Genomic DNA, 24,545 nt, shown 5'->3' on the forward strand with positions numbered 1-24,545 from the left:
ACATTGATAACGAATGAAATGTGTTAAACTGTGTTTTCAGAGGCAACGAAACGGATACATTTGTTGTAAATAACATGACCACCGTGACTTCGCTAATGGGGCTAGTTAGCTAATGTAGTAATGTAGTCCATATCGGCTAACGTTAGTAGTTAGCTACCAACCATCTGCTGGACTTTAACTAGCACTAGCAAGCTATCTTGCTGGCTGACAAGAAAACACTTTAATTGCACGAACAGTAAGTCTTACGTTGTTTATTTTGCTTGTTTTGAGAGTATGCTAACGTTCTGTTAGTGTTGATTTATAATGTCAGTAATTCGCTGGAGTTATCCATCCAATTCAAACTAGCTAGCCAGTCTCCTTTTGTGATGCTAATGCTAGTCATCCAATTTCTGATAGCATAACAACCTGACTTACTCGCCACAACACAGCATGCAAGCACAATAACGTTTAGTTTGTAAGAGCTGACTTTCTAGTTCGATACCCTCGCAAGCTAACGTTTATGGGATTGTACTTTATCACATTTTATTTTGCTTAGTGTTTTTTCGTAAGGTTGGTGAAGCAAGGTAAACGTTTTGGAGTGCATCTTATTAGCCGCGAGGAACGGCGCCAGTGTGAGCCGAGCACATGCTCCTGTCTATGGCATCAGTCAGATAATGTAGAAATTCGAGATTATCAAGCGAGGATAACAAATGCATCTCTTTTATTATAAATGTACAATTTCATATAAACCACGCATAAAAAATAAACACGTGCAAACTATACGTCTAGCTAATACAGCAATATCTGTACGCCCAGGCAAAACTTCCAAGCACAGTGAGTTCTCATATTGGCTAGTTATGTGTTTAAATTGACAGAAATAATGTTGTCACTTTAAGATTTTCTGTTTACGTAACCTGTATGGGTAGCGTTGCAAACGTATCAAAACAGCCTAGATATCACACCGGAATAATTACAAAAACTAGCCAAAGTGTGCACGGTCCGGTTAAAATGATGGGGAGCGAGAGATGGGTTAGTCTTGATGTGCGGTTTTGAGGTAACTACTGTTACTATCCCAGTATCACTAACTGTCATACTTGACTGAGTTGCCGCAGTAAATCAAGTAAAGTAAACGGTGCATTTCAAAACTTGGTGCCTACTCTTATGAAAGACTATAGGGTGTCATGTAGGCAATACCTGCATGTTCTTATGTAATCACTATTGTCAAATGTATTATTGTTCTTCCTGTATGTGCCATTTTCCTTATGGAATGTACCCGATGACTCCTCTAACAACTGTAAGGATATGTGATGCAGCACTTAGGAATGTTAAACAAGACACCAGTTGTAAAGTCTTTTCAGCTGCGTTTCTCCCCTAACAAATCTGGGCCACATGAATAGCTACCTATAGTTCCTCAAAATAAAGGTGTATGCCTATAACAATGCACTGTCCTGTAGGCAGGTACATACTGCTATTCTTTACAGACAGTTTCTTTCTTCTCAAGACTTGTGCTGAGGGTTCTGATGCAATCTTGACAGTTCAGTGTGGTCTCTTTTTGTGTTGTCCCCTGCACAAGACAAAATAAAGTTCAATTAAAAGTAGGAAAGTAAGATACAGGAAGCCCTTTTATTTTCCTGCTCAAATAATTCCTTTCTTGTAACACTTCCTCTGTGCTCTCCTCTTGCTTTCTTTCTCCCTCAGTCCCTCTGTCTTCATAAGGCTTAGAGCCTCTCTGCTTTCTCCCTGCACAGTGAGTCCTCAATAACTCCTCGGCGCTCAGGCCCTCCACAGACTAACAGAATGGAAGAGGAGAGAGAAGGCCCTTAAGGACTCCAAGAGATATATAAAACAATGTCGTGCTCTCCTCTCTTAATGAAAGCCAGGAAGTGGGACAACCAAAGGTTTTCTTTCTCTGAATAACAGCTTTTTTTCACACTGATTGTGGTGGTGATGGAGAATGTTGGTAAGAGATGAGTAATGGAACACATTCATGTTCACTAATCCAAATTGTTTATGTGGACTGTCTGGATGTTTCTTTGAGGGCCTCTGAAACTCTAAGCCTACGGGCCTGGCTATTAAATTGTCCACTCATTTAATACCCTTTAGTGTCGAGTGGTGATTTATCCAAGAGGGTTTGCATCATGCTCTAACAGCCATGCAAATAACCGATAACAAAATCATTGCTGCTGCTCTCACAGCATAAAAACATGTACACACACTATTCTCTCAGTACAGTTTGTGCTTGGAATTGCCAAGGTGTCGCTACTCAATAACAGATTAACTGACATCTTATACACACTAGTCATGTATTGTATATAGTCATGTAATGTATAGCCGAACTCTTACTCACTTCAGTGCCTGTGTGATTGCTTTGTGAGGTTAACCTTGTCAAGTGGCTTTTCTTTTGTCTATACCATTAATATTAGGCCATGAATTTAGGCTATATAAGTCTCCTTTTTATGGGAGTTGTAATAGAGCAGGGGTCTCCAAGCTTTTTTAGCATGAGAGCTGCACAACAACAATATTAATATTTTTAAATAGGCACCATCTTCTCACCCCTTCCTCGTGTCCTTAATGTCAATATACACTACCGTTCAAAAGTTTGGTGTCACTTAGAAATGTCCTCGTTTTTGAAAGAAAAGCACATTTTTGTCCATTAAAATAACATCAAATTGATCAGAAATACAGTGTAGACATTGTTAATGTTGTAAATTACTATTGTAGCTGGAAACGGCAGATTTTTTTAATGGAATAAGTGCATAGGCGTACAGAGGCCCATTATCAGCAACCATCACTCCTGTGTTCCAATGGCACGTTGTGTTAGCTAATCCAAGTTTATCATTTTCAAAATTAAATAGTACCCGCAAAACACCAGTCTCAACGTCAACAGTGAAGAGGTGACTCCGGGATGTTGGCCTTCTAGGCAGAGTTGCAAAGAAAAAGTAGTACAGTGTTGTACGAGATCTTCAGTTTCTTGGCAAATTCTCGCATGGAATAGGCTTCATTTCTCAGAACAAGAATAGACTGACGAGTTTCAGAAGAAAGTTCTTTGTTTCTGGCCATTTTGAGCCTGTAATCGAACCCACAAATGCTTATGCTCCAGATACTCAGCTAGCCTAAAGAAGGCCAGTTTTATTGCTTCTTTAATCCGAACAGCAGTTTTCAGCTGTGCCAACATAATTGCAAAAGGGTTTTCTAATGAACAATTAGCGTTTAAAAAAAATTATAAACTTGGATTAGCTAACACAGCGTGCTGTTGGACTACAAGAGTGATTGTTGCTGATAATGGGCCTATGTAGATAATCCATAAAAAATCTGCCTTTTCAAGCTACAATAGTCATTTACAACATCAACAATGTCTGCACTAGAGGTCGACTGATTATTATTTTTCATCGTCGATACCAATTATTGGAGGACCAAAAAAAGCTGATACCGAATAATCGTCCGATTTTAAAATGTTTTTTATTTGTAATAATGACAATTACAACAATACTGAATGAACACTTATTTTAACTTAATATAATACAAGGAAGCTAGATAGCAACTTACCTTGGCTTCTTACTGTATTCTTGTAACAGGCAGTCTCCTTGTGGAGTGCAATGTAATCAGGTGGTTAGAGCGTTGGACTAGTAACTGAAAGGTTGCAAGATTGAATCCCCGAGCTGACAAGGTAAAAAATTCTGCCATTCTGCCCCTGAACAAGGCAGTTAACCCACCATTCCTAGACAGTCATTGGAAATTAGAATGTGTTCTTAACTGACTTGCCTAGTTAAATAAAGGATAAATAAAGGTGTATAATTATTAATTTTTTTTCTCCAATCGGCCAAATCGGTGTCCAAAAATACCGATTTCCGATTGTTATGAAAACTTGAAATCGGCCCTAATTAATTGGCCATTCCGATTAATCAGTCGACCTCTAGTCTGCACTGTATTTCTGAGCAATATTATCTTATTTTAAGGGACAAAAAATGTGCTTTTCTTTCAAAAACAAGAACATTTCTAAGTGGCCCCAAACTTTTGAACGGTAGTGTACCTGCTACTATAATGGTTAATAAACAACTCCTAAAAAAATATTTTTTTCATGTACATAGAAGATGCCTTGCTGATTTTAAGTTTGTCTCTCGATGAATCTGTACATGTTGGTTGGAAGTGGAACCTTCTTGGGCAGAGCAATTGTTTTATTCTGTTTTATTTTCCCAAATTATATTTTCTCAGTTGTCTGGAGGAATATGTTAACACATTTTGATTTGAGTGCAATTCCCCTTTAATTACACATCTAGTGTGTGAGGAATGTACTGTCTAATGTGATGGTTTTGTACTGCTGCTTTTCATTTCATGATAAAGTTTGCAAATAATACATACAAATTAGCGATGCACCGATATTACATTTTTGGCCAATGTTCAATATTTTCCTTGCCAAAAGAACGATACTGATACCCGGGGTAGGCCGTCATTGTAAATAAGAATTTGTTCTTAACTGACTTGCCTAGTTAAATAAAGGTTACAATAACACCACACTGATCAAAGTTATTTTGTTGGCATTTACTGGTGTTACTAGTAAAACATAATCAAAACCTATTTCTTTCACTTACTTGTTGTGCTGTTTCATTGTTCAGTCGTTTCATTCTCAACCCGGATTTCTATGGAACGCCGTTTGGGTCTTTGCGTGTCAAAGATACTATTTAACACTATTTGACATGTCAATTAAGCTTGTTGACCAATCACGTCCTGAATATTACTACGTGTCACATAATTTGAGGCGTTCATCATTTTTTTAACATAGTTATTGCACATTGATTACACTATCACTCGTATTTCATGTCACAACGGTTCATCGATCCATCAATACATGTTATGATTTTCTCACCTACAGTGCTGGTCATAAACAAAAATAAAATGAGTTAGCAAGCTGATGGATGCAAACAATGTTCTTTCCCAAAAACATAGCAAAAGACAATCTGTTTCAAATCAAAGTTTGTCACGTGTGCAGAAAACAACTGGTGTAAACCTTACTTACAGGCTCTAACCAATGGTGCGGAGAAAAAAGGTGTGTGTGTGGGTAAAGAAATAAAACAACAGTAAAAAGACATTTGAAAAAAGAGTAGCAAGGCTATATACAGATACCTGTTAGTCAGGCTTATTGAGGTAGTATGTACATATAGGTATCGTTAAAGTGACTATGCATATATGATGAACAGAGAGTAGCAGAAGCGTAAAAAGAGTGGTTGGGGGGGTGCACACAATGCAAATAGTCCGGGTAACCATTTGGTTATCTGTTCAGGAGTCTTATGGCTTGGGGGTAAAAAGTGTTGAGAATACTTTTTGTCCTAGACTTGGCACTCCGGTACCACTTGCCATGCGGTAGTAGAGAGAACGGTCTGTGGCTGGGGTCTTTGACAATTTTTAGGACCTTCCTCTGACACCGCCTGGTGTAGAGGTCCTGGATGGTAGGCAGCTTTGCCCCAGTGATGTTCTGGGTCGTACGCACTACCCTCTGTAGTGCCTTGCGGTCAGAGGCCGAGCAATTGCCGTACCAGGCAGTGATGCAGGATATTCCCGATGTTGCAGCTGTAGAACCTTTTGAGGATCTCAGGACCCATGCCAAATCTTTTTAGTTTCCTGAGGGGGAATAGGCTTTGTCGTGCCCTCTTCACGACTGTCTTGGTGTGTTTGGACCAATCTAGTTTGTTGTTGATGTGGACACCAAAGAATTTGAAGCTCTCAACCTGCTCCACTACAGCCCCGTCGATGAGAATGGGGACGTGCTCATTACTCCTTTTCCTGTAGTCCACAATCATCTCCTTAGTCTTGGTTACGTTGAGGGAAAGGGTGTTATTCTGGCACCACCCGGCCAGGTCTCTGACCTCCCTATAGGCGGTCTCATAGTTGTCGGTGATCAGGCCTACCACTGTTGTGTCGTCAGCTAACTTAATTATGGTGTTTGAGTCGTGCCTGGCCATGCAGTCGTGCGTGAACAGGGAGTACAGGGGGGGACTGAGTACACACCCCTGGGGAGCTCCAGTGTTGAGGATCAGCGTGGCAGATGTGTTGCTACCTACCCTCACCACCTGGGGGTGGCCTGTCAGGAAGTCCAGGATCCAGTTGCAGAGGGAGGTGTTTAGTCCCAGGGTCCTTATCTTCGTGATGAGCTTTGAGGGTACCATGGTGTTGAACGCTGAGCTGTAGTCAATGGACAGCACTCTCACATAGGTGTTCCTTTTGTCCAGGTGGGAAAGGGCAGTGTGGAGTGCAATAGAGATTGCGTCATCTGTGGATCTGTTTATAGCTATAGTTAGTAGCTAACTAAAGTTGAAGTTGGAAGTTTACATACACTTAGGTTGGAGTCATTAAAACTTGTTTTTCAACGACTCCACAAATTTCTTGTTTACATACTATTGTTTTGGCAAGTCGTTTAGGACATCTACTTTGCATGACACAAGTGATTTTTCCAACAATTGTTTACAAACAGATTATTTCACTTATAATTCTCTATATCACTATTCCAGTGGGTATGAAGTTTACATACACTAAGTTGACTGTGCCTTGTAAACAGCTTGGAAAATTCAAAAAAATGATTTCATGGCTTTAGAAGCTTCTGATGAATTGGCATCATTTGAGTCAATTGTGTACCTGTGGATATATTTCAAGGCCTACCTTCAAACTCAGTGCCTCTTTGCTTGACATCATGGGGAAATGAAAATAAATCAGCCAAGACCTCCAGAAAAATAATCATAGACCTCCACACGTCTGGTTCATCCTTGGGAGCAATTTCCAAATGCCTGAAGGTACCACATACATCTGTACAAACAATAGTACGCGAGTATAAACACCATGGGACCACGCAGCCGTCATACCGCTCAGGAAGGAGACTCGTTCTGTCTCATAGAGATGAATGTACTTTTGGTGCGAAAAGTGCTAAGATGCTGGAGGAAACGGGTACAAAAGTATCAATATCCACAGTAAAACGAGTCCGATATCGACATAACCTGAAAGGCCGCTCAGCAAGGAAGAAGTCACTGCTCCAAAACCGCCATTAAAAAGCCAGACTACGGTTTGCAACTGCACATGGGGACAAAGATTGTAGCTAGCCACAATAAGGATTAGCCACAACAATGGACTTTGGTTAGCCTTCAAACTAAAAGTATGGCATAACTCTACTATTTTTCACTGTCAATTATACTTTTATTTTGAAGGCAAACCGCAAATTCCACTTGTGCCTAATCCTTATTGTGGCTAGCTTCACAGCAGTTGAAGCTAGCTGGCTGCTTATAACATATTAGCTTTGGGAAACAGGGTTAAGTAGCTGGATAGCTATTTATTTTCATGATATGAAGTTCAATTTCAATAGGCGAACAACTAGTGGCTACCTAGCTAATACTTACTCACAAGGATTCCTAAATCATTGCTAAGAATAATGAAAATGACTGCAGTTTCTACTGGTCATTGTTTTCAAGCTGGTGTATTGGTGCTAGCTAGATACCAAGCTAAAGCTAGCTACCCCAGAAGTTGCGGTTGAACAAATGTGGCTTTATTACCAAATCGGTATTGTAAGCACATCGTTCGTCCGTGGCCGGTGTTTGCTTGTTTGCAAACTTTTGTACAGCGTTGACAGTGCTACGATCTTTTTTGACACTTAAGACCCAAACTTCGTTCCATAGTATGTATGTCATGAAGCTAATAGCAGTGACTCTATTAGTGTAATTCCGATAGGGCAGCATCTGAATAATAGCACACTTTGTAGTGTGTACTGGTGCTCGACCAGTTGGCGAAAGCCAACATCACCCACGACAGAGTGGTTGATTTTCAAGGGAAATGAATGGCGTTAATGGATTTTGCCTTTGAGTTGTCTCGCTGAAATTTTCTTGCTCTTTCAAATGACCGCTCGACTTGTTGACTGCTTGATCCACATGTTAACTGAAAAGTAAGCTTACCTGGCAGAAGTATATTATGAGTAAGTATATAATTTCTATTAGGGATGCACAATATATTGGTGAACATATCGGAAAAACCGATGTCATGCAAAACCGATGTCATAGCTGAAGTGCATACCGAGATAACGTAGGGCTGCGAGCTACGGTAGCTTGAGATCGACCCGACCCCTGTAACAGTGTTTGCTTTGGACCCCACAGCAAAGTGCCTACTTGTTTTCCTGAGCTCAACCCTCCATCGCTGTCTCTGCAGCTCTACAATCTGCAGGGGTTGAAAAGTTGTTTTGACGGCTAAGGGCCAGGCAGCAGAACAGTGGTGGTTTGACGGTTCATATAATCCTTTATGATACGAGTCTGGCTCCTACAGGTTAAAATATGATTTACAATTAAGTTTGAGGGTAGCTGCAATGTTTGCAGAGTGATGTATTGGGCAGATTCAGGTGGAAAGAATGTGCCTTGCTGTTTAAGTTTGTCTCTCAATGAAGCTGTAACTGTTGGGTGGAAGTGGAACCTCCTTGGGCAAAACTATAGGGCCGTTCTTCTGGTAATGCTAGAGGGGGGCTTCAGTGAGGGAGAGGCCATTGTCACAAGACGTGTCACATTTAATTTAGGCCTGTGTATTAGCCACACCATGACATTCTTCAGGTTCTCAAAGGACTTTGGTTCAGGTCAAGGGTGGAGTTGATGGGTGAATGCATTCATGTATTTTGACAAAATGATTTAGGAACTTGACACGGCTTTCGAGAACTATATTCCTACTGGATTATGAGCTGTAATAGCTATTTTCAGATTCCTACCTCTCACACAGAGGGATTTTCTCCACTCACAGCTTTCCAGAATAAGGTCAGTGAAAACATTTGATAGAGAGCATTCATGCATCATTAATCTTCATAGACATTCATGGGCCTCCCTTTTTTATTTTATCTTTGTAAATGGAGGATGTAGCTAATGTTTCTCTTGCTTGTGTGGACAACCGGTTGGTTTCAGTAGGTTACAGATCCAGCCTTGGACTGCAGTCTTGTTTTTGCATTATAGAATGCTTCCTACGTCTAATGGGTTTGTCTCGTGCTGACTGACCTTCTGGGACTATGGGCTAGAGAACATTTGCTGGAAGCAGGGGCCTATAGAATGTTGCCTTGCTCTAATGGTTTTGTCTTACTGTGAGGTATGGCTTATCCACATTCTCTCAGTCACCCACGGCTGTTTCAGACTGTAGGATACTGACCCCTGGGCTCTGCTAAAAGCATTCTCATCCACGGCACAGTGTCACTCTCTGGCTTTGAAGTAGATGTTGCCACAACACCGGGGAGATGAAAGGGGGCTTGGCAAAGGGTGTAGCTGTGTATCTCTGTTCTCTTGATATGCAGGTGTCGTTTTATGTATGCGTGACTGAGACCACGGGGCCTTGCCTAGTGGAAAGGACGTTCGGCTGACTACTTCACTCCAATTTCCGAGTGAAGGCAGACTTTTTGAAAGCCGACTTTCTGATAAACGTATGTCAGAGGGGTCTCGCTAATCAAGAAGACCAGCTGGCTCTTATGACTGCTCCAAGCCGACCATTGAACTGACTGAGGCGACCTTGGCGTGTCCTTCATACTGTAGACCGGTCTCCTGTGTGTCTTGGAAAAGTCGCCTCCTACAAACGGAATAGGCTACCTCTTCTTTTAACCTTAGCCAGGCTACCCTGCCTGCCACGATGACATCCTCTCAGACCTAAGACTTTACAGGATCAAGGTGGAATGTTATTTTCCCCCCTCCACCTCTTCTCGTCTCATTTTTAAAACGTGGCGCCATAAAAGTTGGAGCAGGAGCATCATCCGTTCTTCAGTAGGGCCCAGGAGACTTTTATTCTCGGTCCCATTGTGAATGGCTTCATGCAGCTCCCTATCTGCGGTGGTGAGCGAGAAGGACCATGTAAATAATTCAGAGCCCTGCCATGCATGCCTCTCTGGGGCTGGGATCACTGAGGAGTCTCCTAGCAAGGCAGCCTGTGCTTTGATGTGGGCTTCTGGTGTGAATACCAGCCTTATGTATGGGACACAGTGAATCAAGGGACTGGAGGAGGAGGGGTCGATTCTGATAGATACATCTCAGGATAATTACAACTGATAGAACACAACTATTTATTTATTAAAGGAATTTTCTATGAAGAGTATTCCGGGTTCTTTCTGACCACTGTGGCACTTCCGTGCCAACCAGCACTCTTGAACCCCATTTGATAAGGAGATGGCATGTAGATATAGTATGATTTTTACAGTTAAAATGGCTTGTGCACTATTATCTTTCCCCATGGCTTTCTAGAGGAGTTATTCATTTCAGGGCAAATATAATTTCATAAGATTACTCCACCCAAGAGAACCATGCATGCCAAAAACTATACGGAACAAAAATAAAAACGCAACATGCAACAATTTCTATTATTTTAATATATATAAACACACAGTTTCAGGTGGCTGGTCTCAGGTAAAGAAGCCGGATGTGGAGGGACTGGCTTGGTTAAAACAATTCTCTAAAATGACGTAGGAGGCGGCTTATGGTAGAGAAATGAACATTAAATTCTCTGGCAACAGCTCTGGTGGACATTCCTGCAGTCAGCATGCCAATGTCAACTTGAGACATCTATAGCATTGTGTTTTGTGATAACTTCACATTTTAGAATGGCCTTTTTATTGTCCCCAGCACAAGGTGTAGAATGATCATGCTGTTTAATCAGCTTCTTGATATCCCACACCTGTCAGGTGGAAGGATTATCTGGGCATAGGAGAAATGCTCGTGAACAGGGATGTAAACAAATTTGTGCACAGAATTTGAGAGAAATAAGCTCTTTGTGCGTATGGAACATTTCTGGGTTATTTTATTTCAGCTCATGAAACTTGACCAACACTTTACATGTTGTGTTTTTATATTTTTGTTCATTATAAATGGAGCCTCCTGCCAGAACTTTAAACAAAGCAATAAAAACAACTAAAATTCTAGGAGTATTACTCCCTCATTTCACTGGAAATATTTATTTGATTCCTTAAAGATTTTCTTTAACGCCCATTGCAGATGCATCTGGAATTGGCCCACTTACATCAAAGTGAATCCAAATAATTGATTCATTGTTCTTTGTTGACACATTCAGCTTCTATTTCTAATGAAAGACTTGGGCTGTAGAAAATCCTACCCTAAATGTGGGTCCATATTTGAAGAGGGCCGTGGTAGCTAGCTAGACATCGACGCTTGAGATGTTGAATGGAAAAACCCTCCGCCCTCGACCAACCCCGTTTATAAAGAAAGAAATCTCTCTTTTCCTATTCCCACATTTCGCTGTCTAAGCGTTGTTTTGCCTCTCTTAAAGTTATCTAAAAGGATTACCTCCACAAGAGTGTTGGCAGTCTAATTTAACCTCTTCAGTCGACCCTCTACTTTTTTGAACATTCTGTTAAAAATCGCGCAACATTTCAGCGCCCTGCTACTCATGCCAGGAATATAGTATATGCATTTGCTTAGTCTGTGTGGATAGAAAACACTCAGACGTTTAAAAAACTGGTTAAATCACTGCTGTGGCTTTACCAGAACGGCATTTACATCGAAAAGCACAGGAAAAACTGATCACTGAAAATGGGGAAAATATATCCATGCGCTACTTGAACCCATTGATAAACGTGAACCACAATTAATTGACTGAGGTTGCAGTACCTACAGCTTCCACAGGGTGTCTAGAGTCTTGTCATTTCCCTTCGAGTTTTTTCTTGGTCAAACACATACAGGACACCGTATCTAATCCGGTCTAGGACCGGATATTTTCGTTGAGTTTCTAGCCGGACATTTTTCCAGACGGACAGCTAATAATCTTTACATCGCCTCCTGATGAATTTTATCGCTTATTAACGTTTACTAATACCTAAAGTTGCATTACAAACGTATTTCGAAGTGTTTTGTGAAAGTTTATCGTCGACTTTTTGAATTTTAAAAAATGACGTTACGTTTTGAAACAATGTTTTTTTCGTTTATCACACAGTCTACATATAACGATATCTAGGCTTTATATGGACCGATTTAATCGAAATAAAGACCCAAATAGTGTTTATGGGACATCTAGGAGTGCCAACAAAGAAGATGGTGAAAGGTAATGAATGTTTTCTATTTTATTGTGCGGTTTGTGTAACGCCGAAATGCTAATTATTTTGTTTACGTCCCCTGTGGGTCTTTTGGGGTGTTGCATGCTATCAGATAATAGCTTCTCATGCTTTCGCCGAAAAGCATTTTAAAAATCTGACTTGTTGCCTGGATTCACAACGAGTGTAGCTTTAATTCGATACCCTGCATGTGTATTTTAATGAACTTTTGAGTTTTAAGTAATACTATTAGCATTTAGCGTAGCGCATTTGCATTTCCAGAGCTCTAGTTGGGACGCAAGCGTCCCGGGTAGAAGCAACAGGTTAATGGACCTCTGAAATGGGGTGAAAGGGAAACCACGGCATTGTGTCGCCGGCCGGCGATGCTGAGGTTTTTCTTTTTGTCCTCTGCGCTTCTCGTTGGCATTGAACATTTTCACAGTCCGCAGTCTGTCTCAAAACAGCTGCACTGTCCCCATCCCCATAGAAATAGAATTACAAGAACAGGAAACGCCTGACCGCGTCAATGTGATGGAATAGAACACATGGGTACACTTGATTCCTGTTCTAATACTTATTTCTATGCCATGATCCTCCTTTGACTGCAACACTCATGGGTAGAACACACAATGTCTGTTCTAGGTACTCTATTTCTATGCATGGATGTCCCTTCCTGGGATCTTTCGGACAGGAAGCTGGCCCTCTCCTCATTGGGAACGGACCTCGCCCAGACCAGGCTCATCCTGGTGTGGTGCCTTCTATGCCCCCTTGCTCTTCCTTTCCTGTCAGGGGATCTCTGGGATGTCTCTCTGTTCCTGAGTGCACTTCCCTGCCGACCAGCACTCTTGAGCTTGGAGCACCGATTGATTGTTTAAGCGAAGCAGGCAGCCCCTTCATGTCTCTCATGGCGCTATCAGTGTCTGTGACTGTCTTGGTGGTGCACAATTACACCCCCCCCCACCTTCCTCACCCTTCTCTCCCCAGCCGCTATCCTTAAAAGCAACCCCCACCACCCCTCTTTCTGAGGCTGAGGAGGGAGCAGGATGATACCCCCATGAAAGGAGGACCCCCCAGCAGAGGGCCTGTTCACATTGAAACGCCTGTCTTTGTGAATGGAGAGGCCTCCCTGACAAGCTCAGCCCTGGTCAGAGACAGCAGGCCTCCCACCCTCCTCTACTGCAGGAAGCCTGGACCCCACAGCGAGCTCCACAGCGTGGTTTGCTCTGATGATTAACTCCAGAACTTTTTGTTTGGGTCTTTGCTCTTATGAAATACTGTTGGGGGTGTTCGAAAAGTATTATTATTTTGTACTGTTGAAGCTCAGTTGCACAAATTTCCAAAAACTAAAGGACAAAGCAAAATCTTACATAATGTGATTAAGGGCTTGAGAAAAAGGCTCACTCTTACTACACAGGTCTAGACTAGCTCTCATATTGATGTGATGTAACATCGAAATAACGACATTACCGATCTTGAAACATACCATGAAAAATTTAAGCGGAGAGGAATGCCGACGCCGTTTCAAATTCTCAGAAATGTCACAGAGATCCTGTAATAAGTGGCTGTTGCGTTCCAAAGGGTGTATAGTGCAGTGGGCCTTTGTCAAAAGTAGCGCACTGTATCGGGAATAGGGTGCCATTTGGAACACTTGTATAACAAAAAGTTATTTAAATCATGGTTGCTCTGCCCCACATTCCCCTCCCTGCGCACCATGAATTATTTACTGCTTATTAAAATTCTAAGCTGAGACCGGAGAGGCCTTGGTCGGATCTCACCTGATGAGAATGTTTCGCAGTGTGAGGCACAGCAGGCCTCTTCTCACAGTCATTGACTGTGGATACTAACACTCACTCTCTCTTCTATAGTCTCAAGGAGGGGTAGCTTAATTATGTCCTAGTGAAGGCGAGCCGGCCGCCGAGCCTGCTGAGTGATATAACACACAGTAACACGGCGGGGTCAGTGACATTGCGTAGTTAATACGCTACGGCAATTCTGCAGGCGTCTTGTGCTGCAATGTAGCATAATGTGGCTACCCCCTGCTGCAATGTAGCATAATGTGGCTACCCCCTGCTGCAATGTAGCATAATGTGGCTACCCCCTGCTGCAATGTAGCGTAATGTGGCTACCCCCTGCTGCAATGTAGCGTAATGTGGCTACCCCCTGCTGCAATGTAGCATAATGTGGCTACCCCCTGCTGCAATGTAGCGTAATGTGGCTACCCCCTGCTGCAATGTAGCGTAATGTGTCTACCCCCTGCTGCAATGTAGCGTAATGTGGCTACCCCCTGCTGCAATGTAGCGTAATGTGGCTACCCCCTGCTGCAATGTAGCGTAATGTGGCTACCCCCTGCTGCAATGTAGCGTAATGTGGCTACCCCCTGCTGCAATGTAGCGTAATGTGGCTACCCCCTGCTGCAATGTAGCGTAATGTGGCTACCCCCTGCTGCAATGTAGCGTAATGTGGCTACGGGTCGACCAGCAGTGACAGGCTGCTGGCCGATATCTGTCCTAGCCCGTGTGTGTGTGTGTGTTGCAGGCTATGCTGGTAGAGATGGGCAGCTCTGTCAAAGTGCCTTAAGGTCTGCTGGACAGAGGTTCGCATTAACCGCCCCTCTTTGAAGAACTGAATGCTTCCCTAAGATAAGGAGTTCACTGCATGAAGTTGCGTTCTCCCACCACTGCAACATGCCATTGCGAAACGGGATGACGCACAACTGTGTTTGCTGTATCGGTCGGAAAACTTGATGGCGTTGGCTTGCCTTGTCTTTTTGCAGGCTGGCTTTCCTTGTAGTGGAAAGGAGAGTAATCTGGAAAGCAGATGGTTGCCATGCTTTCGAGAAAGTCTGGCTGCACTGAGGGAAGGCGCGAGCAGGGTGTTGGGGGTTATAGAGTAATGCATTATTGAGAGAGAGAGAGAGGGGGACATGGTGATGTTTTTACTGACTTTGTCATCCTCTCTTTTCCACTCTATCCACTGCTGGACTGGGCTCTTCCTAGAGGATTCTCCTCCCTAATCCAGCATAGCTAGAATGCAATGTTTTGGTAACAAGTGTGCAATTGTTTCAATTGGCAATTATAACTTGTAATAACCTCATGTATTTATAGCCGTCTTGTAATGTATTTTTGTTGATGAAATATTTGCCTTCACGGCACCATTTGCAAACAGACACTGGTCTTAATGAGGCTCCCACTAATAAAAATGAGCAGGTTAATGAGATGGATGATTACATTTAGTGTTTGACACTCTCCTAGGGTTATAGATAGAATTTTCTTGATGTTTTCCTTGTTCTACCCATGCTCTCCCTTTGTCACCCCTACCTTGTTTCACCCCCCCCCCCCCCAATCCTGTTTCCTCTGGCTGGCAGTCTGTGGCCTCAGCACTTCAAAGAGGGAGGCTCTCAAGAATAACATGCTGTACCACTGAGCCCCCCCCCCCCGGCAGGTCTGGGGTATGCCTTCGTCATCTAGTGGGAAAGACTGACATGTACCTGTTCTTTCCCCCTTTTGTTAACTGCTCTTCCCATCTTTAGTAACGCCTCCCCCCGGCAGGTCTGGGGTATTGCCTTCGTCATCTAGTGGGAAAGGCTGACATGTACCTGTTCTTTCCCCCTTTTGTTAACTCTGCTCTTCCCATCTTTAGTAACGCCCCCCCCCGGCAGGTCTGGGGTATGCCTTCGTCATCTAGTGGGAAAGGCTGACACGTACCTGTTCTTTCCCCCTTTTGTTAACTCTGCTCTTCCCATCTTTAGTAACGCCTCCCCCCGGCAGGTCTGGGGTATGCCTTCGTCATCTAGTTGGAAAGGCTGACATGTACCTGTTCTTTCCCCCTTTTGTTAACTGCTCTTCCCATCTTTAGTAACGCCTCCCCCCGGCAGGTCTGGGGTATGCCTTCGTCATCTAGTGGGAAAGGCTGACATGTACCTGTTCTTTCCCCCTTTTGTTAACTCTGCTCTTCCCATCTTTAGTAACGCCTCCCCCTCCCCGGCAGGTCTGGGGTATGCCTTCGTCACCCCCCAGCCAACATTTAGTGTTCCATTGTTTCCAGCTGCCTACAGCTCAGGTAATAAGGCGTGTGTGTCCCCAGCCGCTTGTCTACAGTGACTGTCCCCCTCGGCTGGCTGGCAGTCACCTCATGCAGCGTTTTAACTCTGTTAGAGAGGAACCAGGGGATGTGAAGCCAGTTAGTCTCATTGGAAGGAGTAGTGCTGTGTCTTTCTGTTTCCCCACAATGGGGGTTGCTATGCTGGCTGTGTCTCTTATCTCGGCGCTGCTCGCGAACCTGTTCTGTGAAGATTACCTCGTGCCATTGTCTATACAGCCACCCCTTTGCACTGACAGACACACAGGCTAAACACTGTTGTCCAACACAGCACTCCAACACCTTTGCCTTCTACAGGCACCGAATGGTCCGTTTCACCTTATTGGACAAAAAAACAAAACAAAGTGATTAATAGGCCTGTATGCTTTCTTTTGTGGCGTTTTGATTTGGCACACGCAAATGGAATAGGTATCAATCTGAGCCTGTTGTAAGTAGCCCATGTTTTGGTTATTTGGTTTCCTTTTAATTCATTTGCATCAGAGGGATGGACAAACAAAGCTTCAACAGATGACGCCAGTTGCCATATCACTGTTGCCATGGTAGCAGGTTCTTCTTGCCTCTCAATTTCCCCCATAATTTCCTCTGGGGTATAGCACCTTGTGTCACGGCTGCATTCTTTTCAAAACACTTTGTATTCCACAGGCACCTCTGTAAACAAATCATTATCTGTGTAGACTAGCATGGCTTTGCCCAACTAACTACATCAAATGGCACCATATTCCCTATATTGGGCATATCTGGTTAATAGTAGTGCACTATAAAGGGAATAGGGTGCCATTTTGGGACACGAGCCATCCAGCTCTCAAGAAGCCAGCTAGTCTATAGAGAAGAGGGCCTGCTACACTGTCTCCGTCCCTAATTGCACGATGGACAATTTTTTTTGATCAGAGCCCCTTGGGAATAGGGAAGGTGCCATTTGGGATGCACACAAAATGAATAATGTGGTTGTTGGGGCTAGAGACTTCCTCACTATTCTGGATAGTGTGTGAGAGAATTTATCTACTTCCCATTGACTATATTGCTATGTAGCCTAAATGGTTAGACTTTTTCATAAGCACAACTAAACCATACACGTACAGTTAGTTGGATACCAGTGTACACACACCTACCTGTATTGTTTTTGAATGTAAGGCCTACCAATGAAACCTTTGTTGAGTCCACCTCCTGTCCACCTTTGTCCCGTTTTTCTCATTTTACGCATTTAGTTTTGTACACCAGCTGTTTTTTACACCAACTCATTTTAGTTTTGTACACCAGCTATAAATACCATATTTGGGGTTATTGAAAATGTATAAAACAGCGTTTTTATTTAAGGTTGTGGTGGTATGCAGATTTTTATACCGGCATTCCGTCATTTTATTACCGGCTTGGTACCTACCCAAGGGGTCGCCAAAAAGCCCGTTGGGCATCTATTAGGTCAATGCTAACAACATTAGCACAAGTAATAGTGAATTTCCATGGCGGCTGCTAGCTAAATATGCTAACGAGTGCAAACAAAAATAAACTAATTCCAAAGACCGGCAATCCATCTCATAAAGTTATACATCTACTGAACAAAAATGTAAACGCAACAATTTCAACGGTTTTACTGAGATACAGTTCATATAAGGAAATCAGTCAATTGAAATAAATGAATTGGGTCCTAATCTATGGATTTTCACATGACTGGGGATCCAGGCCCAGCCAGTAAGAATGACTTTTTCCACATAAAGGGCTTTTATTACAGACAAAAATACTTCTGTTTCATCAGCTGTCCGGGTGGCTGGTCTCAGACCATCCCGCTGGTGAAGAAGCCAGATGTGGCTTGGCGTGGTTACACGTCGTCTGCGGTTGAGGCCGGTTGGAAGTACTGACAAATGATCTAAAATGAAGGAGGCGGCTTATGGTAGAGAAATGAACATTCAATTCCCTGGCAACAGCTCTGGTGGACATTCCTGCAGTCAGCATGCCAGTTGCACACTTCTCAAACACGACAAAGTTAACACAATTTCAGCCACTTACTTAGTTAACGCGACCACTAACTCTTTGCTATTTAACGCAGAATTCTTGGTGTAGCCAGCCTACTTTTCTCCGCTAAAATGAAAGATAAAACTTCAAGCAAAACATTAGGAAATGTAGCTGGCTACATTCTTTCTACGATAAACATTAGAAATATGATGGCCATACATTGTTTTACAAAAATACCTTTGTGTGTGTGTGTGTGTGTCAGCCAAATAACGTTGCGCTTCTCTTGTCATCTGATGAAAACAAAGCTGTTTTCTGCCGAATGTGTTTTTTCTGTGAAGGAAAACCATAGTTGCACATCCCTGAGGACTCCTATTGAAGCCAAAAAACACTGACTTTCAATATAGAACACGACCCTGTCACAGCTAGACTCACCTTCTCTCGCTTTCTCGTGTTGTGCTATTTACAAACAAACCGGTGACTGGCTAAACTGTTCTGGGGAACTACGGCTTCATAATGTAAAATGATTGTGACTGGTAAAATGAATGCTTTATCTCCTTACATATTGCACATGTTGACTGCAAGTATTTACTTAAAGTAGCTTTAACATTTATTGAAAAACCATCCCGTGGCTGTTTCCAGATACCCCGGTATATGTTATACATATTGTCTGTAGTCTACTGTACATGATGATGGAACATATTGTCTGTAGTCTACTGTACATGATGGAGGAACATATTGTCTGTAGTCTACTGTACACGATGGAGGAACATATTGTCTGTACCTTACTGTACACGGTGGAGGAACATATTGTCTGTAGTCTACTGTACACGGTGGAGGAACATATTGTCTGTAGTCTACTGTACATGGTGGAGGAACATATTGTCTGTAGTCGACTGTACATGATGGAGGAACATATTGTCTGTAGTCTACTGTACACGGTGGAGGAACATATTGTCTGTACCTTACTGTACATGATGGAGGAACATATTGTCTGTCTGTAGTCTACTGTACATGGTGGAGGAACATATTGTCTGTAGTCTACTGTACATGATGGAGGAACATATTGTCTGTAGTCTACTGTACATGGTGGAGGAACATATTGTCTGTAGTCTACTGTACACGGTGGAGGAACATATTGTCTGTAGTCGACTGTACATGATGGAGGAACATATTGTCTGTAGTCTACTGTACACGGTGGAGGAACATATTGTCTGTACCTTACTGTACATGATGGAGGAACATATTGTCTGTAGCCTACTGTACATGATGGAGGAACATATTGTCTGTAGTCTACTGTACATGGTGGAGGAACATATTGTCTGTAGTCTACTGTACATGATGGAGGAACATATTGTCTGTCTGTAGTCTACTGTACATGATGGAGGAACATATTGTCTGTCTGTAGTCTACTGTACATGATGGAGGAACATATTGTCTGTCTGTAGTCTACTGTACACGGTGGAGGAACATATTGTCTGTAGTCTACTGTACATGATGGAGGAACATATTGTCTGTAGTCTACTGTACATGATGGAGGAACGTATTGTCTGTAGTCTACTGTACATGGAGGAACGTATTGTCTGTAGTCTACTGTACACGATGGAGGAACGTATTGTCTGTAGCCTACTGTACATGATGGAGGAACATATTGTATGTCTGTAGTCTACTGTACATGATGGAGGAACGTATTGTCTGTAGTCTACTGTACATGATGGAGGAACGTATTGTCTGTAGTCTACTGTACACGATGGAGGAACGTATTGTCTGTAGTCTACTGTACACGATGGAGGAACATTGTCTGTAGCCTACTGTACATGATGGAGGAACATATTGTCTGTCTGTAGTCTACTGTACACGGTGGAGGAACATATTGTCTGTAGTCTACTGTACACGATGGAGGAACATATTGTCTGTAGTCTACTGTACACGATGGAGGAACATATTGTCTGTAGTCTACTGTACACGGTGGAGGAACATATTGTCTGTAGTCTACTGTACACGGTGGAGGAACATATTGTCTGTAGTCTACTGTACACGATGGAGGAACATATTGTCTGTAGTCTACTGTACATGATGGAGGAACATATTGTCTGTAGTCTACTGTACACAGTGGAGGAACATATTGTCTGTAGTCTACTGTACACGATGGAGGAACATATTGTCTGTCTGTAGTCTACTGTACACGGTGGAGGAACATATTGTCTCTAGTCTACTGTACATGATGGAGGAACATATTGTCTGTCTGTAGTCTACTGTACACGGTGGAGGAACATATTGTCTGTAGTCTACTGTACACGGTGGAGGAACATATTGTCTGTAGTCTACTGTACATGGTGGAGGAACATATTGTCTGTAGTCTACTGTACACGGTGGAGGAACATATTGTCTGTAGTCTACTGTACACGGTGGAGGAACATATTGTCTGTAGTCTACTGTACACGATGGAGGAACATATTGTCTGTAGTCTACTGTACACGGTGGAGGAACATATTGTCTGTAGTCTACTGTACACGGTGGAGGAACATATTGTCTGTAGTCTACTGTACATTATGGCGGATCATATTGTCTGTAGTCTACTGTACACGATGGAGGAACATATTGTCTGTAGTCTACTGTACACGATGGAGGAATGTATTGTCTGTAGTCTACTGTACACGATGGAGGAACATATTGTCTGTACCTTACTGTACACGGTGGAGGAACATATTGTCTGTAGTCTACTGTACATGGTGGAGGAACATATTGTCTGTAGTCTACTGTACATGATGGAGGAACATATTGTCTGTAGTCTACTGTACACGATGGAGGAACATATTGTCTGTACCTTACTGTACATGGTGGAGGAACATATTGTCTGTAGTCTACTGTACATGGTGGAGGAACATATTGTCTGTAGTCTACTGTACACGGTGGAGGAACATATTGTCTGTAGTCGACTGTACATGATGGAGGAACATATTGTCTGTAGTCTACTGTACACGGTGGAGGAACATATTGTCTGTACCTTACTGTACATGATGGAGGAACATATTGTCTGTCTGTAGTCTACTGTACATGGTGGAGGAACATATTGTCTGTAGTCTACTGTACATGATGGAGGAACATATTGTCTGTCTGTAGTCTACTGTACATGATGGAGGAACATATTGTCTGTCTGTAGTCTACTGTACACGGTGGAGGAACATATTGTCTGTAGTCTACTGTACATGATGGAGGAACATATTGTCTGTAGTCTACTGTACATGATGGAGGAACGTATTGTCTGTAGTCTACTGTACATGATGGAGGAACGTATTGTCTGTAGTCTACTGTACACGATGGAGGAACGTATTGTCTGTAGCCTACTGTACATGATGGAGGAACATATTGTCTGTCTGTAGTCTACTGTACATGATGGAGGAACATATTGTCTGTAGTCTACTGTACATGATGGAGGAACGTATTGTCTGTAGTCTACTGTACATGATGGAGGAACGTATTGTCTGTAGTCTACTGTACATGATGGAGGAACGTATTGTCTGTAGTCTACTGTACACGATGGAGGAACTTATTGTCTGTAGTCTACTGTACACGATGGAGGAACATTGTCTGTAGCCTACTGTACATGATGGAGGAACATATTGTCTGTCTGTAGTCTACTGTACACGGTGGAGGAACATATTGTCTGTAGTCTACTGTACACGATGGAGGAACATATTGTCTGTAGTCTACTGTACACGATGGAGGAACATATTGTCTGTAGTCTACTGTACACGGTGGAGGAACATAGTCTGTAGTCTACTGTACACGGTGGAGGAACATATTGTCTGTAGTCTACTGTACATGATGGAGGAACATATTGTCTGTAGTCTACTGTACACAGTGGAGGAACAAATTGTCTGTAGTCTACTGTACACGATGGAGGAACATATTGTCTGTCTGTAGTCTACTGTACACGGTGGAGGAACATATTGTCTGTAGTCTACTGTACATGATGGAGGAACATATTGTCTGTAGTCTACTGTACACGGTGGAGGAACATATTGTCTGTAGTCTACTGTACATGGTGGAGGAACATATTGTCTGTAGTCTACTGTACACGGTGGAGGAACATATTGTCTGTAGTCTACTGTACACGATGGAGGAACATATTGTCTGTAGTCTACTGTACACGGTGGAGGAACATATTGTCTGTAGTCTACTGTACACGGTGGAGGAACATATTGTCTGTAGTCTACTGTACATTATGGCGGATCATATTGTCTGTAGTCTACTGTACACGATGGAGGAACATATTGTCTGTAGTCTACTGTACACGATGGAGGAACATATTGTCTGTCTGTAGTCTACTGTACACGGTGGAGGAACATATTGTCTGTAGTCTACTGTACATGGTGGAGGAATATATTGTCTGTAGTCTACTGTACATGATGGAGGAACATATTGTCTGTAGTCTACTGTACACGATGGAGGAACATATTGTCTGTACCTTACTGTACATGGTGGAGGAACATATTGTCTGTAGTCTACTGTACATGGTGGAGGAACATATTGTCTGTAGTCTACTGTACACGGTGGAGGAACATATTGTCTGTAGTCGACTGTACATGATGGAGGAACATATTGTCTGTAGTCTACTGTACACGGTGGAGGAACATATTGTCTGTACCTTACTGTACATGATGGAGGAACATATTGTCTGTCTGTAGTCTACTGTACATGGTGGAGGAACATATTGTCTGTAGTCTACTGTACATGATGGAGGAACATATTGTCTGTAGTCTACTGTACACGGTGGAGGAACATATTGTCTGTAGTCTACTGTACATGGTGGAGGAACATATTGTCTGTAGTCTACTGTACACGGTGGAGGAACATATTGTCTGTAGTCTACTGTACACGATGGAGGAACATATTGTCTGTACCTTACTGTACACGGTGGAGGAACATATTGTCTGTAGTCTACTGTACATGGTGGAGGAACATATTGTCTGTAGTCTACTGTACATGATGGAGGAACATATTGTCTGTAGTCTACTGTACACGATGGAGGAACATATTGTCTGTACCTTACTGTACATGGTGGAGGAACATATTGTCTGTAGTCTACTGTACACGGTGGAGGAACATATTGTCTAGTGTACTGTACACGGTGGAGGAACATATTTTCTGTAGTCGACTGTACACGGTGGAGGAACATATTGTCTGTACCTTACTGTACATGATGGAGGAACATATTGTCTGTCTGTAGTCTACTGTACATGGTGGAGGAACATATTGTCTGTAGTCTACTGTACATGATGGAGGAACATATTGTCTGTCTGTAGTCTACTGTACATGATGGAGGAACATATTGTCTGTCTGTAGTCTACTGTACACGGTGGAGGAACATATTGTCTGTAGTCTACTGTACATGATGGAGGAACATATTGTCTGTCTGTAGTCTACTGTACACGGTGGAGGAACATATTGTCTGTAGTCTACTGTACACGATGGAGGAACATAGTCTGTAGTCTACTGTACACGGTGGAGGAACATATTGTCTGTAGTCTACTGTACATGATGGAGGAACATATTGTCTGTAGTCTACTGTACACAGTGGAGGAACATATTGTCTGTAGTGTACTGTACACGATGGAGGAACATATTGTCTGTCTGTAGTCTACTGTACACGGTGGAGGAACATATTGTCTGTTGTCTACTGTACATGATGGAGGAACATATTGTCTGTAGTCTACTGTACACGGTGGAGGAACATATTGTCTGTAGTCTACTGTACATGGTGGAGGAACATATTGTCTGTAGTCTACTGTACATGATGGAGGAACATATTGTCTGTAGTCTACTGTACACGATGGAGGAACATATTGTCTGTACCTTACTGTACATGGTGGAGGAACATATTGTCTGTAGTCTACTGTACACGGTGGAGGAACATATTGTCTAGTGTACTGTACACGGTGGAGGAACATATTGTCTGTAGTCGACTGTACATGATGGAGGAACATATTGTCTGTAGTCTACTGTACACGGTGGAGGAACATATTGTCTGTACCTTACTGTACATGATGGAGGAACATATTGTCTGTCTGTAGTCTACTGTACATGGTGGAGGAACATATTGTCTGTAGTCTACTGTACATGATGGAGGAACATATTGTCTGTCTGTAGTCTACTGTACATGATGGAGGAACATATTGTCTGTCTGTAGTCTACTGTACATGGTGGAGGAACATATTGTCTGTAGTCTACTGTACATGATGGAGGAACATATTGTCTGTAGTCTACTGTACACGATGGAGGAACATATTGTCTGTACCTTACTGTACATGGTGGAGGAACATATTGTCTAGTGTACTGTACACGGTGGAGGAACATATTGTCTGTAGTCTACTGTACATGATGGAGGAACATATTGTCTGTCTGTAGTCTACTGTACACGGTGGAAGAACATATTGTCTGTAGTCTACTGTACACGATGGAGGAACATAGTCTGTAGTCTACTGTACACGGTGGA

The 24,545-nt window shown here is 42.6% G+C and overlaps 1 protein-coding gene across 1 annotated transcript in view; it reads left to right on the plus strand.

Moving 5' to 3' along the window:
* LOC115145606 (F-box/WD repeat-containing protein 7) overlaps positions 1 to 24,545 on the plus strand; it is a 219,576-nt gene that overhangs the window by 602 nt on the left and 194,429 nt on the right.

The sequence above is a fragment of the Oncorhynchus nerka genome, linkage group LG11, assembly GCF_034236695.1.
Source record: "Oncorhynchus nerka isolate Pitt River linkage group LG11, Oner_Uvic_2.0, whole genome shotgun sequence".
Classification (NCBI taxonomy): Eukaryota; Metazoa; Chordata; class Actinopteri; order Salmoniformes; family Salmonidae; genus Oncorhynchus; species Oncorhynchus nerka.